Source organism: Culex pipiens, chromosome 3 (genome assembly GCF_016801865.2).
Source record: "Culex pipiens pallens isolate TS chromosome 3, TS_CPP_V2, whole genome shotgun sequence".
Classification (NCBI taxonomy): Eukaryota; Metazoa; Arthropoda; class Insecta; order Diptera; family Culicidae; genus Culex; species Culex pipiens.
Window position 1 is genome coordinate 19576232 of NC_068939.1, and position 25448 is coordinate 19601679.

The following is a 25448-nucleotide window of genomic DNA, read 5'->3' on the forward strand; positions in this document are numbered from 1 at the left end:
TGATTTTTAAAATTTAGAAGCAACAAAATGCTTTATGATATTACGGTTCAGCTACGTTGAGCGTCAATTTTCTCGTCCTGGGATAAAATTTCCCTGGAATTCCCGGGATTTCTCGAGAAAATATATTCCCGAAATTTAAGCGTTTGTTTAAATTTTCTTAACTTTTTGGTGCATTTTTTAAATGAAACCTGCAACAAAAAATGAAAGAACCAAATTTAATTTTATTTAATTTAGTTTACCTTTCTTATTAAACTAATCATTTCGTCTGCAAATTTCATGTTAAGGTTCATTTCAAATGATATTTTTTTAGTATTCACAACTGGGAATAGGTCTTGTTTATTTGTTGAGCAATTAAATTTATGATGTTATTTAATGGAAATAGCTATTATAATTTTGGTACGCTCTATAAACCAAAATGGTTGTTCTGTTATTTGAAAAAAAAGGTACCCGCCAAGATCAAAATTGATTTTTTTACGTGTTTGTTTACCATGACCAAATTTGATGAACATTGAATTGCTGTCAATAAATGTCTCGAAGAAGGTTGTGCAAGAAGAATTAGGATAATTTGTTTGAAAGTGTTCCTGAATTTACAGTTTCAAGTTGAAAATTTGTAGAGCTACTAAAAGTTCAAAAAAAAAATCAAATCAAATCAAATTATTCGCTCTACAGCATTGCCTTGGCGTTCTCGGTTGTGAGATTCCTACTCGAAACTAGGTGTCCGAAGGCTTGATTGTTGAGGCAATTGCAAACCTCTTTTCACACCTAAGCTTCCATCCACCCCGGGATTCGAACTGACGACTTTTGGATTGTTACTGCCTACCAGCGACTCCACCGAGGCAGGACCCAGGGAGACGACTCCTACACCTGGACTGAGCTAACGACCTAACCTTTTTAGGTTAGTCCGGGGCCAACATTTACTTCCCGTCCGACGGAAGGCGTGATTAGACAAATCTCGTCTCGAAAAATGCCACCGTCTGGGATCGAACCCAGGCCGACTGGGTGAGAGGCAACCACGCTTACCCCTACACCACGGGTCCCGACCAAAAGTTCAAGAGGTTTAAATGTCGTGATTTTTTTAGCTGAAGTTATTAAATTATGCTGAATAAATAAAAAAATCTAAGAAAAAACTACATCGTATCATATATAGGATGTCCAAAAAACATATTTTAAAAACTCGCTACAAATAGATGTCATGAGCTCAAACCACTAACATTTGCTCTGGAAAAATATTGCCATAAAAAAACATATTTTCTGCATCATTTTTTTTCACTTCAGCTGATTCAACAATATTATTCTTTATCATATTTTCTCAAACTAGACAAACTTAAAATAATATTAAGGTTTTGGAGCAGTGATTTATTTTACGCACTGTCCAAGCAGCGTGATTAGAAAGATAATACATACTTCGTAATAACACAAAAACTAATAATTTTTATTGATATTTTGTACGAATTGAATGATAGCATATAAATATAATTTTTTTTTTATATTTTCCTGAAGTTTTATTTTACCAGCAGTCAAGGCATTTATTGATCCTCACACTTAGTTTTCCCATTTTGTTGCAAAATATTTATCAAAACCAGGATCAGAACAATTTTCGATAAATTTCATATTTCCCGGGAATTCCAGGAATTTTCCGGGAAATTTGTTAAAAATTTCCCTCTACTGCTACGGCAAAAATATTAATGAATTTCAAAAAAAAATATTTTGTTGCCAACATTATACGCCTTTTCCTGATTTGTAATCATTTAAAACATTGAAAAAAAAGCCAATTCTGAACAAAATGAAAAAAAACTGTCGTCATCACATTGGGTCTAAGCGGTGAGATTGGGTCATACTAAAATGCTGAAAAAATGCAGACCCAATGTGATCTTTGATGACTGTATTCTTAACAATAATTAATATTTAGGTAATTTTTCAACTTCAACTAAAATCGTATTGGCCATACGGTGTATGAAAAAGTTGTTTATTTTGTAAAGTTTCTAATAAAAAACTTGTTATAAATTTCCAAAGCTATATTTTTGATTCTGGAGACGAATGACGATTGAATTTAGGAAAAAAAAAAGTTGATTATGGCCTCCAACTTTGTAGAACATTGTTACACTCTTAAATAACCATGCAAAGTTCAAAAAAAAAACAAGAAATTTTAAAACAAAAAAAAATCTTAATGACAAAAAGACCCTTCTGGGCTTGCAAATTCGAAAAGTATATAACATTTTTCATAACGTAACATTTCCCAAATTCTTTAACAGTCAAGTAACGAAAAATGGCAGAATTTTTGAAACTTTTTTTGTGTTTTTTTCGATGAAAAATACGTTTTTTCAGAATTTTGAGTACGCCATCAAATCGGGCTACCAATTTTACATGAATGTTCCTATGACCTCCAATTTCCATCTCATCACTTTTTCAGGCTGCAAATTATTGAAACACATGTATTTTTTCGCATGTTCAAAAATGGAAGGGATCGTACTGTCCATCCGTCACGATATATCGAAAAATGGAGCTCAGTAGAGCGGGAATTCCCGGGAAATCGAACATTTTTGGACCTCTCGATTCCCGGGAAATTCGGTCGAGACTCCCGGGAAATTTTAAACTTATAAATATCGAAGCAAAATTATAAACTCTAAATTGTATAGAACATTAGAAGTTCAATGTTCGATGTCCAAGTTCAAATAAACCAATGCTTCTCTGATCTTCTTATTCAAAAAGTTTAAAATTTAACTTATCAAATTCCAATAACTATGATTGGGAGAAACCAAAAAAAAAATTGGATCCCAAAATTTATCTTCATTGTTGGAATTCGAGCTTCTTCTCGCTCGCGAACGAGGGAGAGAACTTGTAGTACTTTTCTCTTCTCGCTCGCGCTCGCATTTTCGTTCGCGTTCTCGCTCTCGCCGCGAGCGCTCGCGAGCGCCTCGTGCTAGCCGTTCGCCCCAAGCTAGCAATTTGTTTACCAGGCTTATGAATACGAACCAGGCGATGGTATAGAGGTGTAACTTCAATCGCTGTGTTGTTTTTTGTTCGTTTCTAACACGTTCAGCTTCTCACGAACGAGCCATTCTGGCTCGCGAGAAAGCCCGTTCGCGAGCGGAGGAGAGCACGGGAAATCGGTGAGTTTCTCTCGGCAGCTCGAGACTCGCGGCGAGAACTCGAGAGAGAGAAAATTTTCTCGCGAGAGCGCGATAATACCAACACTGTTTATCTTGAAGCATACTTAGCAGTTACACCCCAGAAATTAAATCTAAAGTTTTTTCTAATTATTTTTATTAATTTATTCTAAGAGCTTTTTCATAATAAGTTCAATTTCCATATCCTCTTTCGAGCATAGCAATCCTCTCTAGGGATATTTTGCTGTATCTTTCTTGATGTCAATAAGTCAGGTAGTGTTTCATGTCAACTTCAATATTCAATTATATTTAAGAAAAAAACAATTGTGAATATTCGGGTTTCCCTGATAACTGTAAATATTTTTTCAATTATTATTTACATTTAACCTTAAAAAGGAAAAAATGTTTAAATTGTTGTTTTTAATTCGTTGTTTTTCATATTGCAAATATCCCGATACTGGGAAATTATATATTAGCTATTTGTTTTTACTTCACAAAAATCATGCAACAAGCTTGTGAAACTTTAAAAAAATCACTCAGTGCGAATAAAGATTCGTTAACATTTTAAACTACAATTTTGAGTCAGAAAAAGCTCAAGAAACGATCTTGTATTTGCAGATTCAGAAAAAAATCAAAAGGTAGATATAGTTCCTCAGATAAAGAGGATACTAAAGTTAACGTTTCTTAGAATAAATATGAATTGAATGTAACTTAGTTGATTGGAAAAAAAACCATATTATTACATTGCCTTTTGAATTATTGCCACTGTTGACATAGAAAAAAAACTCCCGGGTCCCGGGAATTCCCGGGAAATGGCCAAATTCAACTCTCGATTCCCGGGAAATTGAAAATCTCGAGAATCGTCACCCTCTAGAGCTCAGGGACAAAATTTTACGCAAATCGAAGAGGGGTTGGGGCAACTTTTTCCGATATCTTGTTAGTTTTCGAAGAATTACCATGTACAATTTATGAATATTAAAACATTCCAGCAGATGAGGCAATGCGAACACAAATCGTGAGTCACAAGTCAAGGTTCAAACAAAACCGATTATCGGAGGCTCAAGCGCTGGAAAATCGCGTTACTGTTGACTTGACACGTTATGGCTAAAAACCGCATACAATCATTGTATTTTGCGGTCAAAGCACGAATCTACAACCGCATATCTGTTTGCGTTCGTTATAGTAAAAAAAAAACGTCGGTGTCATGCAAATGACAACTCATTTCACAGCGGGTTGTGAAGTCAATAAAAAAGTGCCAAGGTTTCCTATCTTATCTGGAAGGATGCAGAACATCATCAAATTTTACGACACCCCCTTTAAAAATTTCCAAAGATATGCACGTGAGCTCAAGTCATGCCTCATTGCTGTACTTTTCTTCTTTTCGTTCCCAGCTATCAACCTACTTGCAAGAAACCTCAAGGGCCACACCGCCACCAACAAACGGTACCAAACGACCCGGTATTATGTAAAAGCAATTTTCCGGTTGCGACGGAGAAGGATCCACCACCTCAGAAGAAAACCCACCTGTAGATTTTTCTCGCGACCAACGACGTCGTCAAACGAGCTATGCAGGAAAGAAAAACCCAAGAAGTCGTCCCATGTATCTATATGCTAAATTTTATTACTATATTTCCGCGTCTGTCGAGAGCTGATGGTTGGCACACTTCCGCCGGCCCGTGGAGCACGCGGTTCCTGGTTCCTTTCGCCCACGCCCCCCCTCCAACGGGGAACGGGATCGTGCGAGACCGTGACGAGACTTCATGATTGTGCGACGACACGTGCCGAAATTGGCCCGTTTTTACCCGGGTGTACCTGAGAGAGGTGGGTTCTCGAAGGGATGCGAACTGTGGGCGGGAATAGGTGGTAAAGGTGGTTAAAATTTTTAGTTTTGGGAAAAATGATTTTTTAAGAGCCTTACCAATTGATTTGTTTTCTTTAAAAAAAAAATACATTGAAATCCATCAGTGTCATACCAGTTCACGGTACATTTCTTTTATACGAATTCTCAGTTAATTAAGTTTCTAGAAAATGTGATTAAAAAATAGTAAACTCTTAAACATGGTTCAAGTGACATAAAATTATAACTTGAATATAAATAGTGTTTAAACCTTCTGCTTGTGTGATATGTTCTTAATAGTTAAATAAATAATTAAAATTTAGAATTTAAAACATATTATCACTATCATAAGGTTCATTTGAACCATTTCCGATCTAAATAAAACATGCTGGATCGTTTTTCCTACTCATATCAACAACTCCTGTGCACTCAGTAATTCACAATGGCATTTGAAGTTTAGGAACATTTTTAGTACCGTCAGTGGGGGTGACATTGTGTCTGGGGGGTGAGATTGGGTCAAAGTGATTTGTTACGGATTACACAATTTCTCAGATTCTTCTCAATGAAACTAAATTCTGTTTAAAGGGTTGTGTAGGGGACATCTTAAGAAGACTTCTCTAAAAAAAATCTCGTTCCTAGAACAAATCCTGTTATTTTGGCAGCTGTTTAATGTTGAGGTACGGTTTTGGCCAAAAATGACCTCTCGAAAAATCATTTTCTAATATTTTTATTGGAATTGCTCGAAAACTATCCAAATGTTAAAAATTCTTCACTTCAAACATTGTAGCATGTCAATACGATTCCCTCGAACAAGAAACACTGTTGGATGACTTGTTTTTACCATATCGTTGTATTGGAGCATCATTTTAGTTTCATTTGACCCAATGTCACCCCCTCTAAGGGGTGAGATTGGGTCAATTTTCAAACTATTGGCATTTAAGGTAGTGTTTATCAAAATCCACCATATTTTGGAAAAATGTTTGTAAACTATCTAAGAACAAATCTATGTTAAAAGATTTTCGATGTTATTTAAATTGTTTTTGTTATTAAGAAATTACGAGAGGTGTATCGTTTTTTGACCCATAGTCACCCCCACTGACGGTATTTAATTATCTGTTTTAACGTTTAAATTGAAAAATTCATATCTTTCGAAGGAGATGTTCAAAAAATCGATCGAAAGTGTAGTTTAACGGAAATCGTGCGCTCTTTTCAATGAAAATATTTTCAAAAGCCTGATCTTTCATTTTCGTTCAAAAAACAGCCAAATTTTTGCCATTACCATTCGAAAGAGCGGACAATTTCCTACTTTTCTTCCCTAAAAACCAAGTTGGAGCGAAAGCGTTTTCAAGTGGTTTTTTAATGAAAACTTTTTTTGTTTTTTTTTTTTTTTAAAAAACTAAATTACATGTTTTATGGCAAATATTGTAACAAAACCCATTTTTAACCATCAAACAAAGTTCTGCTACCGTATTTTCGAGTTTTTTTTCTTGGCATACCAGTTTTAAAAACATATAAAAGGAACGAAATAATTACTAAAGAGAACCAAAAAAGGTGCACTTAAAATCAAATTTTTTAACAACTTTTATTTTGAAAAAAATGTTTATCTCAATCGTCAGTGTTGTTAATACTTGCAAAAAAATGTCTGTGTTTTTTTTTTTAATTCATCTGAAAACATCAACTTGATTCGTGTTTATCAAATCTGTTTGCGTCTGAAATCTGATTTTCGAAAAAAAAAGATTTTTGGCGGTTTTTTGATCGAAAATGAAAGTTCAGGCTTTTAAAAACATTTTCATTGAAAAGAGCGCACGATTTTCTTTAAGACACACTTTTGATTGATTTCTTGAACATCTCCTTCAAAAGATATGATTTTTTTTTATTTAAACGTAATAACAAATAATTTTAAACTAAAAATGTTCCTAAAATTTAAATGCCATTGTGAATTACTAAACTGAGTGCACAGGAGCTGTTGATTTGAGAAGGACAAACGATCCAGCAAGTTTTTTTAGGATCGAAAATGGTCCGGTTCAAAAACGTATTTTTTTGGTCGATTTCGCGTGGAAACCGTCTATTGTAACTAAAAGTTTTTTTTTTATTTTGGTTCTTTTGTTATGAATTAGAAAACATAAAAAGGCATTATTTGCGCCAGAGTTGAGAAGTTAAAAAGTAATATGGGATCTGCATTTTTGGATAAAAAAAATGCATTTTTGGAAAATATTTGAATAAAAAAAACAATTTAAGACGGTAAATCTAGTTTTCAATCAAAAAATCATTTACAAATTGTTTGTAAAGTACACTGGCTTCAAGTTATATGCATTTTTAAGTGATTGTTTTTACGAAAAATGTTCAGTTTTTTGCAATTAAAAAATTATTCAATGAAGGTTTCCTCCCCTGCAAAAAAAAAACATTATCGTAAAGTTGAGGACATTAAATAAAAAATTGTTGCTTTTTTTATCTCCCGGGTAAACGGTAATAACAAAATTCATGCCATTTCAATAACAAATACTGTTAAAATAACACAAACTGTTATGGAATCTTCTTGAAAAATCCATTTTTGCATAAGGGTATAATAACAGTTTATGTTATCATAACAAACTTTGTTATTGGTCTGATATTGGTTGAAATCCAAAACAACATTGGAATATCATTTCTTGTTATGGAAGAATATCTCCAAATGTTATTGGGATGATCGCATTAGTTGTTAAAATAACAAAAAATAATAACAAAGATTTGTTCGAAGAATAACTGAAAATGTTATTATTCTGTTATTACAATAACAATCCAATAACAAAAAAATCATAACGACGAATAACAAATATTGTTATTAATAACATTTAATGTTATTGGGCTAGTATTTTCAAATAACAAAAAATGTTATTCCCAAGTTATTTCCGTCTGCTCGGGCTGACCGCTACTTGCTGTAATACAAACATAAAAATACAATCCTTTTTTTGCAAAAAAGTAGAATGATTCACAATTTTTTATATTTCTAACATTGATAAACAAACAGTTTCCGAGATATCACAAGTTGACAAAACTCATTTTTCAAAACAATTAAACTAAAACTGTCTGACCCAGCAATTTGATCAACAAAGTAAAAAAAAAATTATGGGACATTTTTTTTTCATTCACAAAAAATGCAATTTTTGCAAGAATGCTGAAAATTTCTAAATTGAAAAAAAAAACAAATAAAACAAACTGCCTGAAAATGCATACATATTTTGAAAACGATGCACTTTATCGAACAAAAAAGGTACAGTCATTTTCGACCGCAAATTTGATATTGCAACGTAAAATGATTTTTGAAATTTTGTATGGCAATTCTTTTGATTTTTAAATCTCATGAAAAGACGATTTTGGGAAAAAAAATAACTGATAAAAAGGTAGTGAAGTTTAGATTTGATTATCCGTGTAACGAGTTTATCTGAATAGTAGTCCATTTACGAAGACATAAAACCGATCACAAGGTTTTATCAAGGTACAAATTTTCGAGTATTCACATGCACATTTTGTATGACTTGCCAGCGAGTTTGTATGGAGTGTTGTATGGAAAAAAACTTCTGATGCAAAATGGCTTATTTTACATAATGAATGCATGAAGCATCGCTTTAATATTTTAAATTTTAAAATCAATACTAACATTAGTTTAAAGTCTAATTTTTCACGCCTGCCATTTTTGAATGTTTATCATGAATTTAAATATTGTTAATAATTCTATCAGATATGTAAAAAAATGATTTCAAATTGCTGAGATCATTTTCCTGTTTCTTAATATCTTCATAGTTTTTTAGACAAATAAATTTACAGGAAAAACTAACTTTCCGGAAACATAAATTGATACTTCCCTATTCACTTTGTTTTCTCAAAAATATAGTTTTTAGAGATGGGCAGTACTGCAAAGTTGTCTTTTTTGTTCTTTCGAATCCTAATGCTAATTTTTAAAAACTTAGACTTTCGAAACTCAAATTGTAGTTTGCCCTTAAAAAGTTTAAACAAAACACAAAAACATAAAAAATATGATTGCTGGTAGAGTATTACTCTATAGAAAAAAAAATTGCTTAGTTGAAAAAATGTTTATAAATTACGTAAAATGGTTCTTGAAACATTTTGACCACTTTTTTCATGCTATAATCCTTTTGTAAAGTTGCCATTTTTCGCTGACTTTTCCAACAAAAAAAACTAGAACAAGTCAAATCATCATCTCAAAAAGGTAAAGGATGTGGGAGAGGGGGGGAGGGGTCGTGGTGAGGATTCTGGGAACCATCAGCAAACAAAACAAAAAAAACGTGAGTGAGAGCGAGAGGATCCTCAGGGGAGCCCAGACAGTGGTGTCTGGTGTGTGTGTGTGTATGTGTGTAAAATGTAAAAAAAGTAAGAAAAAAAGTGAAAACTCTGCCAGCAGCAGTGAACAAACGAATTCAAGGAATTTCATACATGCAATGTGACGGAATTGGAGAAAGCAAGCACACACCTACTCAAAAGGAGAAGAGCGCAAAACACAACAGTTAGAGAATGTTACAAAAAACAAGAGGTAGGCTAGTGTGTGTATTTTAAATGTAAAGTTGAAATTAAGCCATTCATAGTTGATTAAGGGGGGTAATTTGTACAAATGTCTGTACATAGCCAATTTAGCTGTAAGGGAACAAATACGGAAGAAAAGTGAATACGAGATGAAAAAAAGTTCACGTGACTGCCATAATGAAAGGCGAAAAATAGTCCAAAAAACCTTATTAAATAACACCGGGTCAAAAGAAGGCAGACAAAAAAGGTGTACCTTATCAGAGCAGAACAAACCAAGTTTTGGGGGGAGGAACAAAAAAAAGGGCTGCAATAATGTCAAACGAGTCCTGACGCAGGGAGCCCAGAGACAGAGCAAAAAAATATAAGAAATTGTTATGACATGTACATTTATAAATGAGGTTGTTTGGTTCGGAGGTTAAGGGAGAAAGTAATGCGGGTACACTTTTTGCAACAGCAACAACAAAATAAACTGAGAAGACCAAGTTCATCCTGGCAGAAAGCGAACGCTAACGCTGGGAAAGTTCACATCTGTATGTGTGTGCGTGTAGCTTTGTCATTGGAGGAACGAGTAAATCGCTTTCTAGTTTGTTTTTTTTTTTGAAATAAAATTTATTTTCTTTAAGCATTTCAAGATTAAAGATTTATAATGTATTCTAGAGTTAACGGCAGGGCTTCTATCATAAATGTTTAATGAGTTTTTTGTCCGAAAATTTGCGTACTCAAAGTTACAAAAAGCAAAATTTGATTTTTTTTAAATTCCTTCAAAATCGCTCTCATTTCCATCGTAGAATACTGCCTCGCATTTTTTTATTGTATTTTTTTTATTTGGATTAAACCCTTTGACAAAAGAAGTAATTTTGCATCATTAGTTTTTTTTTTTTCATTCAAGTCCCTATTTTTTGTGAAAAATACGTTTTTTCGGAATTTTGAGTACGCAACCAAAACGGCGCCCAGTTTTACATAAAAGTCCCTTTGAAACCAAATTTCTAACTCATCACCGTTTCAGGCTGCAAATTATCGAAAAGCACCTCTTTTTTCGCATGTTTAAAAATAGAAGGATTCGTACCGCCCCTTCGTCACGATACATAAAAAACGGAATTCGGATTCGTGATCAGGGACAAAAGTTACCCCTTAGGACAAAGTTTCGTGCAAATCGAAGAGGGGTCGGGGCAACTGCTGTGTGAGTTGGCGGATATATAAATGTATGAAATTCTGTAACTCGATTTGCTGTCTTCGCAAAATTATAGGTTATGATATGGACTTTTCTGAACAATTTAATTGAACTTTTACTTGTAAATAGGGCGTCCAAATTTCCCGGGTTTTGAATTTCCCGGGAAACGGGAAAAATATTTTTGGAATCCCGGGAATTCCCAGGATCCCGGGAACTTTATGAAACATTCATAAAATTTATGTGTTTATTATATTTGTTATGTTTTTGAAGCTTTAAATCAAAGAATCAGCTCAATCATATTAATTGGTGATAATCTACTCTTCTATCTAAACAAGGACGACAAGTTTTAAATTGCTTGAAGAGAATTAAAAAAAAAGGTTTTTCTGTTCTTTGTTGTGATTTGGATTTGAAATGAACTACAAAGTGATTCAAATTAAATAAACTTATATAAATATATTTCTTTTTTATATAACATGATCAGAAAAGCATAAAAATATTTGAAAATATAATTTAAAATCAAGAGGCGAAAACAAATAAAATGACACCAGTCAATGTAAAATTTTAGATATGTTTCAAATTTGAATAAACGACTTTTGCATTGTTTTTTTTACATGTGTTAAATAAATTCACCGTTAAAATTAAAAAAAAATACTTATTGATACTTGTATTGAAAAGTTCAACTTTCACAAAAAGAACTTTTTCAAAAAACATATTTTACAAATTATCTTTAAGTTACTACCGCCAACTAGGAAGAAAACAGGAATACAGTCTGAATAGGTAAGTAGATTTTAGAGCAAAAAAATTAAAAATCGGTATTCTGTGAAATTGGTTTAATCTGTTCCTGTTTTTACCAATAACCAAAACATCTTGCAAAAAATTGCTAAATAGGTGTCTTAATTCCTTTCATTTGTTCTGATTTGAGCCACATGGCAGTGGTTGTTGAAAAACAATTTGATTTGATTTTTTTTAAATCATAAATATACCTAGATATCTCAATCTTTTTTAAAGTGCTAGGCATTTTGCAGAACGGTAAACTAAAATTTCAACAGTTTTCCCTAGTACACCAAATCATGCTGATATATGCCGAATACAAATTATAATGCTTTAAAATTATTATCTATTCTGAGGTATTCAACTGTTCATCTATTTCCACAACTAAATCTAAATTTCCAGACTAGAAATTGTTTTTTTTTTTATATTCGGGAAATCCCGGGACAAATTATTAAAAATCCCGGGATTCGGGAATTCCCGGCTTTGGAAAAATCCCGGGAATTTTGGCCCGGGAATTTTGGCCCGGGAATTCCCGGGTTGGACGCACTACTTATAAAAGTAGAATTCGCAAAACACGTATTTAAAAAAAAAATCGAATTTGCTTGATATGTTTTAGGGTACTAAAGAAGACCACTTTTGAGCCATTGTTCATCATGAAGCATGGGTGTAAAAAAATAAAATTGTCCAAATCTAATGAGCACAGCAACTTTTTAGTTCCTTTTGGGGTCCTAAACAACTCCCCAAAGTTTTGGAACGATTGGTTTAGTCCTCACTTTGCGCAAAGCGATTCAATTTTCTATGGGAATTTGTATGGGAAAAACCATTTTTTTTATTTTGATATTTATAAATTTCATGCATCACGCTGTACTTGAACCGGATTCATATTCAAATACTCTGAAAGATGCTCTACAACTTTCCCGAAGAGAGTATGGTGCTAACTTGCTCCTATAAAAAGATACAGCGATTAAAAGCTCCATAACTCCGGCAGATGGCGCAAAGCATCGAAGAATGACGATTTATATTTTCGCAGTTTGGTTATATAGGAATGCAAACTTAAAATTGAATTTACAGCTTTTAGAACAACTTTTAAGAAAAAATTCAAGTAGTACAAGTGTATACTTTTTGCCCTCTATAAATTAACGCAATAAAAAAAATTTAAAAAAATTGGAAAAATAATATTGTTTAAAATGATAGAGCATCAAAAGTTAACAAAGTATCAGCTCGAATTTTTGCTCAAAAGTTGTTTTGAACGCTGGAATTTAACAAAACAGAATTCGCATACATAACCTCAAAGGGCGGAAATTTCAATCGACATTCTTCGCTCTGTTCTGCTACTCAACACTAGGTGTCGCATGTCGTTTGGCTCTTGAACGAAAATGGAGAATCTTTCTTTTTGTTTTGTTTTCTTCTACTCTTCGCGAGCGTTGACGAGCCATTTTTAGGTAACTTTTTTGAAAATAGTCGCAGTTTTTCATGTTTTAAAATAAGTGCTCATGTTTGCCCACTTTTGAAAACAATATATTTTAAGGACTGCAAAGATTTAAAAACAGGATAATTGATGTTTTTGAGTCTCACCAAAACAACCCACCATTTGTCGATATCTCATCAACCACACAGTGGGAAAAAGGACCCAAAAAAATACCGCAACAAGATTTCGCGCAAATCATCGATTGCTATACACCAAAAGCTTCGTTTTTGCACCAGGAACAATAATCCGATGAAAAATCGCACTGCACGGACCGGTGGCCGGAGTAAAGGCCACCAAAAGATCCGGATTTTGGGAAAAAGTGTCAGATTATTCCAATTGTGAACTGATAAGCTTTCTAAATACCATAAGACCCATCGGAACCAGTTTCACCGATCTCCAGTGGCCACATCTGGAACCGCATTAGGAAACAGCGTAAACTAGTCATGCAACGTATCAAACTTCTTGATTTTGGATGGAGAGTATCCTTAGAATGTATTTTTACCTCCAGTGACCGGTTCCCAGGTTCTCCGGTGGCCACATCCGAAGATCATATTTGGCAAATTCCTGAAACCACTCTTGTGACATATCAAACTTCATGTTTTTAAGAGAGGAGTGTATAACTCATGTCTTCATCCAAAATCAAGAAGTTTGATACGTCGCATGACTGGTAAACACTGTTTCCTAATGCGATTCCGGATGTTGCCACCGGATATCGGTGAAACCGGTTCCGATGGGTCTTATGGTGTTTAATATTATTCTAGAATTGTTTTGCATGACTATTCATGGTAGAAGAAAGTTTATCAGTTCACAATTGGAATAATCTGACACTTTTTCCCAAAATCCGGATCTTCCGGTAGCCTGTACTCCGGCCACCGAACCGTGCAGTGCGGTTTTTCATCGGATTATTGTTCCTGGTGCAAAAACGAAGCTTTTGGTGTATAGCAATCGATGATTTGCGCGAAATCTTGTTGCGGTAATTTTTTGGGCCCTTTTTTCCCACTGTGTGGTTGATGAGATATCGACAAATGATGGATTGTTTCGGCTGAGACTCAAAAACATCAATTTTCCTGTTTTTAAAACATTGCATGGTAATGACTCGGCAACTGAGGGTCATATCAACAAAGTTCAAAAAAGCAAAATATAGAGAATTTTCTCAGTCCTTAAAATATAATGTTTTCAAAAGTGGGCAAACATGGGCACTTATTTTAAAACATGAACAACTGCGACTATTTTAAACAAAGTTATCCAAAAATGGCTTTAACTTGAAACGAATTTTACTTACCGTCAGTGGGGGTGATTGATATTTCCAGTTATTCAGTTTATTCAGTTATCAACGTTCGTTCGTAAAAAAAAAGTGACAAGTCATTTTGCAACGAGTGACCTTCCATCTGCTAATGTTTTTCAACGCAATATTCACACAAGTCTTCCAATACAACCTTGGGTATAATCGAAAGAACTCTGATTTTAGTTTTTATTTCAAATTAAAACTTTTTAATGTTGACCTTCCGGCTTGTTAAACTGTCGATTCTTTCAAGAGCAAAGAAAACTTACTTTGGAAGTTAAAACAAACTTCCAACTATCAGAAACTTTCGACGGTGTCGAATGAAGAAACTTCTCGGAAAAAGTTCAAACGAGTCGTCAAGTGACGCTGGAGTACTTTTCAAGCTTACTTGTGATTTACCAGCACCTCACAAACATACTTTAAATGCTGTGAAGAATCTAATTATGTTTGGTGTGTTGGAGCTGCATTCGCAAACTCACTCACGGGTGGTCACGGGTTGTAAACGAGCAAGTTTCATCCGTTACCAAACTAATTTCATTTCCGAGGCCCAGAAAACGGGGAAACATTCGCAACAAACTACCGGTTGGACTGTCGGAGCCGAGTTTATGAAAGGGCTGTGCAGTGGAAAACTCACGACATGACATCCCTGCAGGGTGGAATTGTGCGCGCCCCCCCTCTCTATTAGCATATTCATAACACGATCTCAGGATTAGAGAGACACTTACGGGGCTGATGTTGATGCAAAGCGCAAAGTGTCAAGCCCATCATCATACGGTTAACTCTCCACTGGATGAAAGCAAACAGCAAAACTCTACCGACAGCCTCGCATGACAGCTTTCAGCCGAAAAGGAAACCTGGTTGAATGTTTCTCCCTGTCTGGAATTTGAAAAAAGCGTCGAAATTCTGATGAAATGTGAAATGAAAGTAAAACTTTTACATTTGATGAGGATTTTATGTGCACTGAATCCATCTGTAAATTTGTCAAGTTTGTTTTTTGCTGCGTGAGTTGATGTTTTTAATGTTATGTATGTCAAGAAAACAAGTCCCACATCCCGCAAAAAATGTTATGAAATTGCTTTCTTTCCTTGATTCCTTGATTCCTTCCAACATGTTTAAAGTTTTGTTAAACCGTTTTTGTCGTTGTTTTCGTTGAAACAACAGAATTAAAAAGTGGATATAAAAAAGGATTTTACTACCATAAAAATGCATGTTTCAAACAGTTTTTTTTGTTACACCGCATAATTTTTCTAAGCTGGACAAACATGCGTAAAATTGCTAGTCAAATCAAACAAAGCCAGGAAAAATAGATAGAATACCAAAATGCGCAAAAAATATCAAAAACAAACCAAGAGCAGACAGTACAATTGAAACACACAACAAAAAAGTATCATTGGATCAAGAGCCAAAAGCAGCTTTCTTTTTCTCGTTGTCGAGCCCACATTGGAGAAAGGAGCTGACACTTTTAGCACGATACCTCTGCGCGAGTTTGTTTGTACAAAAAAAAAGAATCCATAGTAGAAAACGCCCCCAAATCAAAGTTCTAGTGTACCAAACGCAAGAATGAGCTCATCGAAAAAATTGGTAATTAAATTTACTGTTTAGAAGTGATTCTAGAGTAGGACGCAGCAGAATCTAAAATTTTAGCGTGTATAGCTCAAATGTAATGAGTCCCTTGCGCATGCATTGCAACTATTACAAAAACATAAAATAAAAAAATCAAACCAACCAAAGTCGATGTGTGTATGTGTCAGTGTGTTGATATCAAACATTAGCAGAATTTAGGTAATTAACAAAGAACAGATTTTACATCTGCAAATCAAAATATGCCAAAGTGAAACGTAAAAGTTACAAATACAGTTAAACCACTCCAAACCAAATGAAGATGAAACCCACTCTAGATAAAACGAAATCAAGTAGCAAAAATAAATCAAAGTAAAGAAATATATTTTAGGTAAATCTGTTAAACCCATTGGTATTGGAAACAATACAAACGCTGTCGAAGGAGCATTGTTAAAACAACAAATAAGATATTGATTAAGAGGAAAATTTACAGAATAGCGCTGAAAATATATGGTGTAAATAGTGAAGAGTAATACACACTATCGATACATTAACTCATAAACCGTTGTAATCAGACAGAACAAACACAAATCAAACTATGAATCAAACGTGTTGAAAACAAACTGCAAAGAAGATTGTGACTTTGTTAAAGCTGAACCAGCTAATGTGGAACAAATATATGAACTATTGACAACAATGAATTATGTTTTTGTTTATCTATTCCGAATTACACATTAATGTAAAGTAAAGCTTTCTATCCAAATTTTAAACTAAAATAAATATCCAAAAATATCACTACATTGAAAGCTCGCCAGAAAGCTCTATTTTCAACAGCTCTCAGTGCGCATGTCCGATATGGTAGTTTGACATCCAGGTGGCGCTGTTGGTTAAGTTTGGCAAAACATTATCACAGACAAAGGGCAGTGATTTGTTTTTGTTTATAAACAAAACAAATTTAACAGTTATTCAGAGTGAGCTAAAATACTGCCTGTGATGTTATTTTTGGAGTCAAACTTAGCATAAAAAATTGGACCAATTATTGTATTAAGGTTGGCTCACTTGTCATATTGGTCTTTTTATCACTTCTGAAAGTTTATAAAGATATTTCATGATTTGATAAAGTTAAGGTGAAATCGGATCAAAATATATTTGTGCTTCTTCTTCTTAATCTTCTTCTTCATAATCATCATTGAAATCATTAATCATTTACAGTGCCTTTGTGTTGGTAAGATCATTACACACACCATCACTATCCTGGCAATGTTTACAAATACAGATGAAACACAAATGTGTTTGTTTTGCTTGATGAACAATTTTACAACATTTTTATAAAACTAATAGTTGTAAAACAACTGAACTAGTGTAATGTGCATTTTAAAACACTTTTTGCATTCAAATGTTGAGGCTTTGCCTTATTTTAATTTTTATTTTTTGTTTGAAATCAAAATCAACTTGATTCGTTTTGCACCTTTTAGAGCTTAAAATTAAAAGTAAAATAACTTGCCGTTTAGGTTCAAGACCTGCAAGACCCGCTTGGACCAAGTAACCCTCGTCAGTTACATGATCTCCAAGTATGGAATCTAAAGAGTTGTTTTGGTTTTTTTATTATATATTGTTCTTACTGATCCTCGGTCCCAACCTGGTTACAGTACCCAAAAGGACCTAATAAAAATAAGCTAAGAATAAATAAAAAAAAAAAACTTGCCGTTTATTTCCACGTCCCATTGATCATCGGCTGGAAACTCAAACTCGGAGTCACCACTCTCGGACCTCTGGCCGGAAGCTGCATCTGCGACGTTCTGCGATAGATAGTCGTCCGCGGAACGCAGACCTGAAGATCCAAATGGGGCGCACAGCGTTTCATTTTCGAATACTTCAAAAATTGGTTGTCCAAGTCGGGAGAAGATAGAAATACCGCATTCGGAACTTAAGCCGGAAGCTGCACCTGTGACGTTCTGCGATGAATCGTCCTCCTCTGACTGCTGGCCAGACGATCCATTTCCGACCCCTGAAGCCGGAGGCACCGTTTGATGCAGATTAATCACTTGGGCGGAAGGAACGAAGTAGGCGTTCTCGCTTGGGGTCCTCGGGCCACACGCTGCTGCGACGCTCTGCGATGAATCGTCCTCCTCCGACTGCTGGCCAGACGATCCATTTCCGACCCCTGAAGCCAGAGGCACCGTTTGATGCAGATTTATCACTTGGGCGGAAGGGACGAAGTAGGCGTTCTCGACTGGGGTCCTTGGGCTGGAAGCTAATCCAGCGATGCTCAAATCCGGGATAAAGATTTCAGTTAGGTAGGTTGAAGATTCTGCAAAGAAGTTGCTGTTGTTGTTCGTGGTACACTCCGGCATCTGGATTTCCGCAAGATAAATTGGCAATCCGTCGGGGAAGCCCTCATCCACGGTGCTTGATTCAGACACTGAGCTTCTGACGTTCAAACCCGGTTCTTGGATATCCGGAGGCGAAAAACACAAAGCTGGAGAGTGTCGCAACTGGTCGTGTGCTCTTCATTTTCGCTGGTCATTTGTGACGGATTAGAATCGCCGGATGATCGCAGACAGGCTGTGGAGGAATAAAAAGTATCGTAAACACAAATCGCGTCGATTATGATTTCAATCTACCTGACATGTTGATAAGTTGCTTTCTTGCATTCCAGGGGTCAGTAATGGTCCACGCTAATGGATCCGGTAACGATTCGATTTGTTTCGCGATTTTTTTCTTGCTTTCACGCTAAATAGCAGCTCGACGTTGCTTGTTTACACGAGGCATTTTCAAGAATTGAATGAGTGAATCTAAACGTCAAACTACCAGAGCAGGCAAGGTTTTTGATATGCGAAGGTATGACAAATTTATTTCTTTGTTACAAAGTTAATGCGGAATTGGAATTTTGCCTGATATTTTGAAAGAAAAAATATAATTTACCATTTTCTCAGCAAATAAATTTAGATTATTTGTTTCCAACATAAAAAAACAACTCCAAAACATGTGTCAATAAATAATAAAAGTTTTTTTCTTGTTTTGCAAAACAGAAATTTTCACACCTTATTTAATCTATCAACTTGCTAAGCAGTGTCAGGTCATTACAAATTCTTTAGAAAATGTTTGTTGCTGTAAAATCAATCACTTAAAACTTCAAATATTTAACCAAAAAAGTGTTTTTTATGCATAAGAAACTGCGTCCTTTTCAAAAGTGGATGATGAAATCATCAATACTTACACCATGATGTGCTGTTGTATCTGTACACTGTTGGATACCAAGACAGTTTTAGTTGGACAAGTTCGACAGCAATCAAAATTGGCCAGTTTAGAGAAGAAAATTGATTTTCTTCAAGCCAAAACTATAATCAGTGTAAAGATTTCATAAATAATTGACGTCTTATGCAATGTGTGGATCAGCCGTGGAATAACCGTGACGAAATCGAGTGATGAATAGAAGTGGTAATTATGTGCGAAGAAGAGTGTTAAAAACGATGAAGAAGAAAACATCAATGCCAGAATTTTGTGATCTGTGCTCTATAAGAAGTTTTCGGGAAAATTAAGCCAAATAGCCCTTCAAAAGTTAGTGAAAATGATAAATAGTGTCACTATTATGCTGGAGATTAAATTTGCAAAAGGTAGGTGCAGTAATATTGGAACAATGTCAATTTTTCTGGTAACGAGTGACGATCAACGGGATTGTCTAAGGTAGCAACACAAATCATTGATAAAAATTAAGGGCAAGCGACGGCCACCTTTTCGGCATTTTTTTTGATATCGAGGAATTTCACCTTAAACGCGATTTTTATTTGAAAATTTAGCGCACGCAAATTGAACGGTTATTGTTAGTTCAAATCGCATTTTGTTTTGTTTGTTTGAGCCTACAATAACAACCAGAGCCATACCGTGGGACCACGGCGCCCTTGGCGAAGCTTCAATTTGGCGCCCCTCTCAAATTTGCTAGCATTTTAACAAACTGATGTTTTATTTCAATGATTGCTTCAATGAGTTTTGATTTACAAATTGCAATTGAAGATATGATGGTTATAAATACAGAAACTGTATTTTATGTTTTTGTTCTCAAATCAATATGAGATAGGTTGAAATAAAAACTAACTGTGGAAATAAAGTTGACTTTTGCTAGAAATCGATCATAACAGGATTTTACTTTTTTCCATTTTTATACTTTTAGATTAATGAAAATAATCGATTCACAGAGTAACTCAGAGTTATTTCATCAGTCATGATTGATTTTCCTTAAACTTGCTAACAATTTTAATTTTTTTCTGTGATTGCAAAATTCCAATTCAGTGCAATTCGAAAAGAAAAATAAAAAATGTAACTTTTATCAACAGCGCTAGCACACCATTTTGTAAAAATCAATCAAAGAAATTTCGAAATTCAGCCGAAACTATTTGATGAAACTTATTTATTTTATGTTAAAAAAAATCTCAACATATTTGGTTAACAAATAAAAAAAAGCAATTTTTGTTCTTTTACTGTGTTGCACAGCGTAGTTTCAATTTTTTTAAATATGTTTTTTTTTTTAATTTTTCTGAATCAACATTTTTATGAGTTTTATTGATTTATTTTTAATTCATTAAGTCAAATACTAGATTAAAGGTGCTTGAAACAATCAATAATAAATCAAATCCAAACATTTATGAAAATTTGAGGTATTTTTTTACTGAAACGAAATTGTCCAATAAATGTTATAACCAAACATTTTAAGACTTGAAAAAAGTAAATGTGTAAAAAAAACTTGAATAGCTTAAAAGATTAAATACTTAAAATATTTATGGGTATGATTTTACTTAAAAACATATTTTAAATTTGTTTTGAATGGCGGAAAATAACAGCCAGTTGAATTTCAAAACAAAGCAATTTAAAAACTAAATTATTTTGAAAATGCACCAAGAGGCTAATGAAAGAGAAAATTCTGCTGAAAATGTCTCCAAGGCCATTTTTGAAATTCGAGTTAACTTTATTATTAATGTTAAAAATTTCCTTAAAAAAAATGTTTTGATGTTGAATTTGAATATATTTCAAACAAACTCAAAATATGACCATAATTAGATATTTTGACAATTTGACTATTCTGATGGTAGATTGAGTCACAGTCAAAATAACATAAGACCAACGTATATTGGGCAATTATCGAGTCTGGAAAAAGGTTTGACTAAGTGACAAACTTCATTATGCTGCGGTCCATTCTTTAATGTTGTATTTATTTTGAAAAGCTTTTCTAAAACTTCTGAAACTGTGTGTAACTTGGGCGGCCTTTTTCGATAATAATAAAAGCATTTTGTTTTTACATTGCGGTAGAAATATTCATAAAGTTGATTTTGGCAACCCAAGTGCTCTACACAAATCACTTCTATTCATATTTCAATCTTATTTGGATCAAGTTATTGTGTAGTCCACCAAATTTTTTGGCGACCTCTTAGTTTTAAATATCTACTGAGGATTTTTACTGAAATGGATATTTTGTACAATCATTGATTCTGGCGCCCCCAAGGGCTGACCAACCCCTAGGTACGGCGCTGATATCAACCCACAATAATGGTACAGACAATTTACAGGCAGCGTTGTACACACTCAAAAAGATTGTAAATATTCAATGGTGAGTTTATATTAAAACTTATAAATTTGTCCGACTTACTTATTTGAATCATCATTTCAAGTAACTTCAATTACTATTACGAACAGTAAAAACAAACTAAAAGCAATGACTAAATTTTCGCATTCCGTCACCAATAAATGACAAGAATCTGACCGAAGACGCTATACTGCACGCATGACGCCATTGCCCAAATTTGCCCGACGCATTCTTTGTGAATGCTTGACTGCTGACCACCTACAATCACACGTGTGAGACGCGGACGACGGCTCATTCACAAAGTGGTTTCATTACGCCAGCTGATAAGCGAAACAACATTCCATTTAGACTTGTTTTTCGTGAGTGTCTTTATGTCTGGTGCGACAAGTTGGTATGAACTGCTGCTGAAGCGTTTCGGAAGGGCGAAACTTATCAATAACTTATAAATTTATTTTTTATTTTATCGTTTGTTAAAATATTACAAATATTTGATAATAATTTTCATATTATTTTCACGAAATCATAACATAATGTGCAAACCAAACTAAAAGGCCGGAAATCAATACTTGTGAGAGAAGAGAAACTCAAACGAAGTATCACGAACTGCTCAAAAACTACCGAACTGGAACTGTTGTGCGCATGTTTGCAGGTTCTCTTAAAGTGGAAAAAAAATCTTGAAAACAAATTGGAATAAATGTGCTGTTTGAAACTAAATTTTAGCATTAGCATTAGCATTAGCAGTAAAGGTCGCACAATTCCGGATGGCTGCACAACGCTTATCTTGCTGTTTAACTGTAATTAAACGTATGATAGCACTAGACTCTCATCCGGTTATAATATTCCAACACAGGAGATACCATGTTTTCATCTTTAGATGAGTGTGTAATACTATCCAGTAAGATAAGGGGCTCCTGGCCGGTACCTTGCTAACCTCGGGGATGGGAAGGTAAGTTAGTAAACATCTATCTAGAATGCGCAGAGATCTCTACGTCACCTAGTGGTATAGATGTTTGTAGGGAGGTTTTGGACTCAATGTTAGTAAATTGATAAGATTGATAAGTCTGTACCACCACCAAATGTCCCACCACCAAAGATTCCACCACCGTAACCACCACCAAAACATTAGCTCAATTACCACCACCGCTTCCACCAGTTGGACCAAACAATAAACAAATATGAAAATGAAAATAAATAGAGAGTAAAATGAAACAAGAAATAAGAAACAAGAAAAAAAAAGAAGATATCGCTTGCTGGTGTCCAAAAATATGTTGATTCTCAGCATCTGCTAGATTGTTCGGGAATTCCTGGCCCAGGCCGACGTACTCGCCGCTGCTGTTTGAAACTAAATCTCTTTAAAAATAAAATAATAATAAATACTGACAAAACACAATTCATTAAAAAAATATATAAACCTAAGATTTACCAACCGTTTTTTGCTGTGCATTCAAAAACAGCTGTAAGCACACGAACATTATTCACTTGTTCACCCACAATCGGACCCATTCATAACGAGAATGATTGCCGTTTTACGAGACTCCTCGTTATCACAATTTGTCTCTCTCCCTCTCTGTGCGGTGCCTCTCCGAGAGATGTGCAGTGGCATTTGTGTGCGAAAACAAAAGTAAAAACAAACTGGAGCAGTCCAATTGAAGGTGGACCAGCTTCTCATGTTGCGAAACTTATCCCGAGTAGTTGAATGTTTTGTTCGAGAAACAAAAACAAACAAATAGAAAATTACTTGAAAAAATCAATCCACAATAATAGCGATCACGAAGAAAACAAAGCTAATCAAACACAATTTATTACAGTTATTTATTTGAATTCAAAAATTATTTCTCAAAATTCTTTTAACATGTATGTACCATGTTTAACAATACAAACACATAAAAAATCGATTTTTAATTTTTTAAATAAGGCGCGAATTTGACAAAATCTAAATTTGTGGTTTTATACCATTTGAGTTATAATGGTTGATTTCAAAATGTCTAAATTATTGTTTGTGGTTAATCGATCATACAAAATTGAAAAAAAAAATTAACGGTACACATCAACCATAGCTTTTGCACCCAGATTTATGTTACAGACATTTTAGTATCTTCAAAACTACGGGAACTATCGATGTAATTTTTTATTCATCCCCTAATTTACTATCTTCGTAGTTATTTTGACTATTTTTACAATCAGATTCTTGCAGGATTGGGTCCGTAAGTTTGATAATTTTGGAATAAGATGACAACAACTTAAGATTCAAAATAAAATTGAAATCTGAAATTTAATATGCATTCTTGAGCTAAAAAGCTGAGAAAATTTTGAAAAGAGCTGAACACACTTCTCGAGTTTTTTTTAGAGTTCCAATAAACCAAATTTTCAGTTTCTGCTTTTTGAGTGTGTTTGAAACCGCCTTGAGTCTGGGGTATTAAAAAACACCCAAAAAGCAAAAACTGAAAATTTGGTTTATTAAACCTTTTCAAAAAAACTCCAGGCTTATTTGGACATTATCTAATGTTAAGCTTGAACCAAAACAATCGAAATTATTTTCACCCAAAAGGGAACAACTTTCTAAAATTCCGGCAGCCGCCTTTTTTGTATTTTAAATTTGCCTTAACCCCCTTTCGTTCAAACAAGTTTCCACCTAAACATCTATTAAGAGCAACAAATGTTTTGATTTGTTATCGAGGATTGCTATGAGATGAGCTATGACTCAGCAAGATCAAACAATATTTTTGCAATCTTTTGAAGCACTTTAGTGCTTACAGTCATGCCCCGGTTTTGCACGCCTCGGTTTTGCCCTGCCCCGGTTATAATTCGTTCAGTTGCCTCCCGGTCCAATGCTTAAAATGCTGGGATTTGGGTTATATGGGAGACATTGGCTATAATCGTATGAAAATGCATGCAAACATAAAAAAATACAGTGTTTTGGAATCGCGATAAGGTCATCTATCCATTGCAGTTATGATAACATGAAAATTTTCACATAAATACACATTTTTCCTGTTTCTTCATGTTTCCTGTTTCATTTGCCATGTTTCTCGAAAAAATATTCAATTTTTTTTTTGCAATTTACTGTAAATGTAATAAAATTTTTGAAAATATTCTTAATTTTCATAAAACTACGTATTTTTGAAAAAATACTTAAAATATCATTGTGGTTTGGTTGAGCGTTTTTGCGGAATGCATTACTGTGAATACAAAGAGATGTATTTAAAATATCAGTTCTTTTACAATATGGGTATCAAAGGATGTGAATTTTGTCATGCATTTTTAATGAAATAAAAACATTTTTTGATATATTATAAAAATCACAAAACAACGTATATTCAAAAAAACATACTCAAAATTTCAGTTTTTCACGATATGGGTAGCAATAACTGAATATTTGAGTTTTGCCTTCCTCACCTCACTGAGGCAAGGCTATAAAATCACTCGAAAAATGAACTTCTTAAATACACGTCCTAGATATACCTTCACGTATACCTATCGACTCAGAATCAAATTCTGAACAAATGTCTGTGGGGATGTGTGTAGACATGATTTTTTTCCACACGATTATCTTAGAACTGGCTGAACCGATTTTGGCCGGATCCGCCTTATTCTGTTCCTTTTCGGGTCCCCTAAGACCCTATTAAATTTTATTCTGTTTAGTAAAGTATTTAAAAAGTAATGCCAAGAAAAAGATTTTTGTAGATACAAAAAAGGGTGATTTTTTGCATAACCTCAAAAAGCCGGGTCTTTTTGTTTACGTGCGAGAGTTGCGCCAGATGCGAAACGCCTGGTTGCCAAATCGCTTCAAATGAGAGACTGCATGTTTTCTGGAAAAGTCTGTATCAGGTATATATTTTTTTCATAAACTTATTTTCATTATTTCTTTGTAAATGTGAGGAAGGCACCACCCACCCAATGGTGGATTAAGAAACGTTTTTTATTTTATTTTTTCAAAAAAATGTACTTTTGTGAATGATTTGAATGTTTTCTTCACATTCGAAATGAATGAAAAATTCACGTAGATTTGGGAAAAAAATTTATGTTAAAAAAATTTGACATTCAAAATGTATGAAACCATTCCGATCATTTAATACCCGTGAAAAACTGAAATTTGGAACATTTTTTCGAAAATATGTAGGTTTGTGAAAATTTTGAGTGCTTTCAAAAATTGTTT

General features: G+C 34.1%; 2 protein-coding genes across 3 annotated transcripts in view; both read left to right on the top strand.

The window, feature by feature from the left end:
• The window catches only part of LOC120422918 (5-hydroxytryptamine receptor-like), a 57651-nt gene extending 52608 nt beyond the window's left edge, over positions 1–5043 (top strand). Inside the window, exon 8 of one of the 2 annotated variants that reach the window (XM_039586489.2) lies at positions 4499–5043. The gene's annotated coding sequence lies outside the window, so the exon portion shown is untranslated. The remainder of the gene's footprint in view (positions 1–4498) is intronic. The other variant, XM_039586492.2, reaches the window with a different exon arrangement.
• The window catches only part of LOC120412866 (60S ribosomal protein L28), a 510937-nt gene that overhangs the window by 109042 nt on the left and 376447 nt on the right, over positions 1–25448 (top strand). The window lies entirely within an intron of this gene.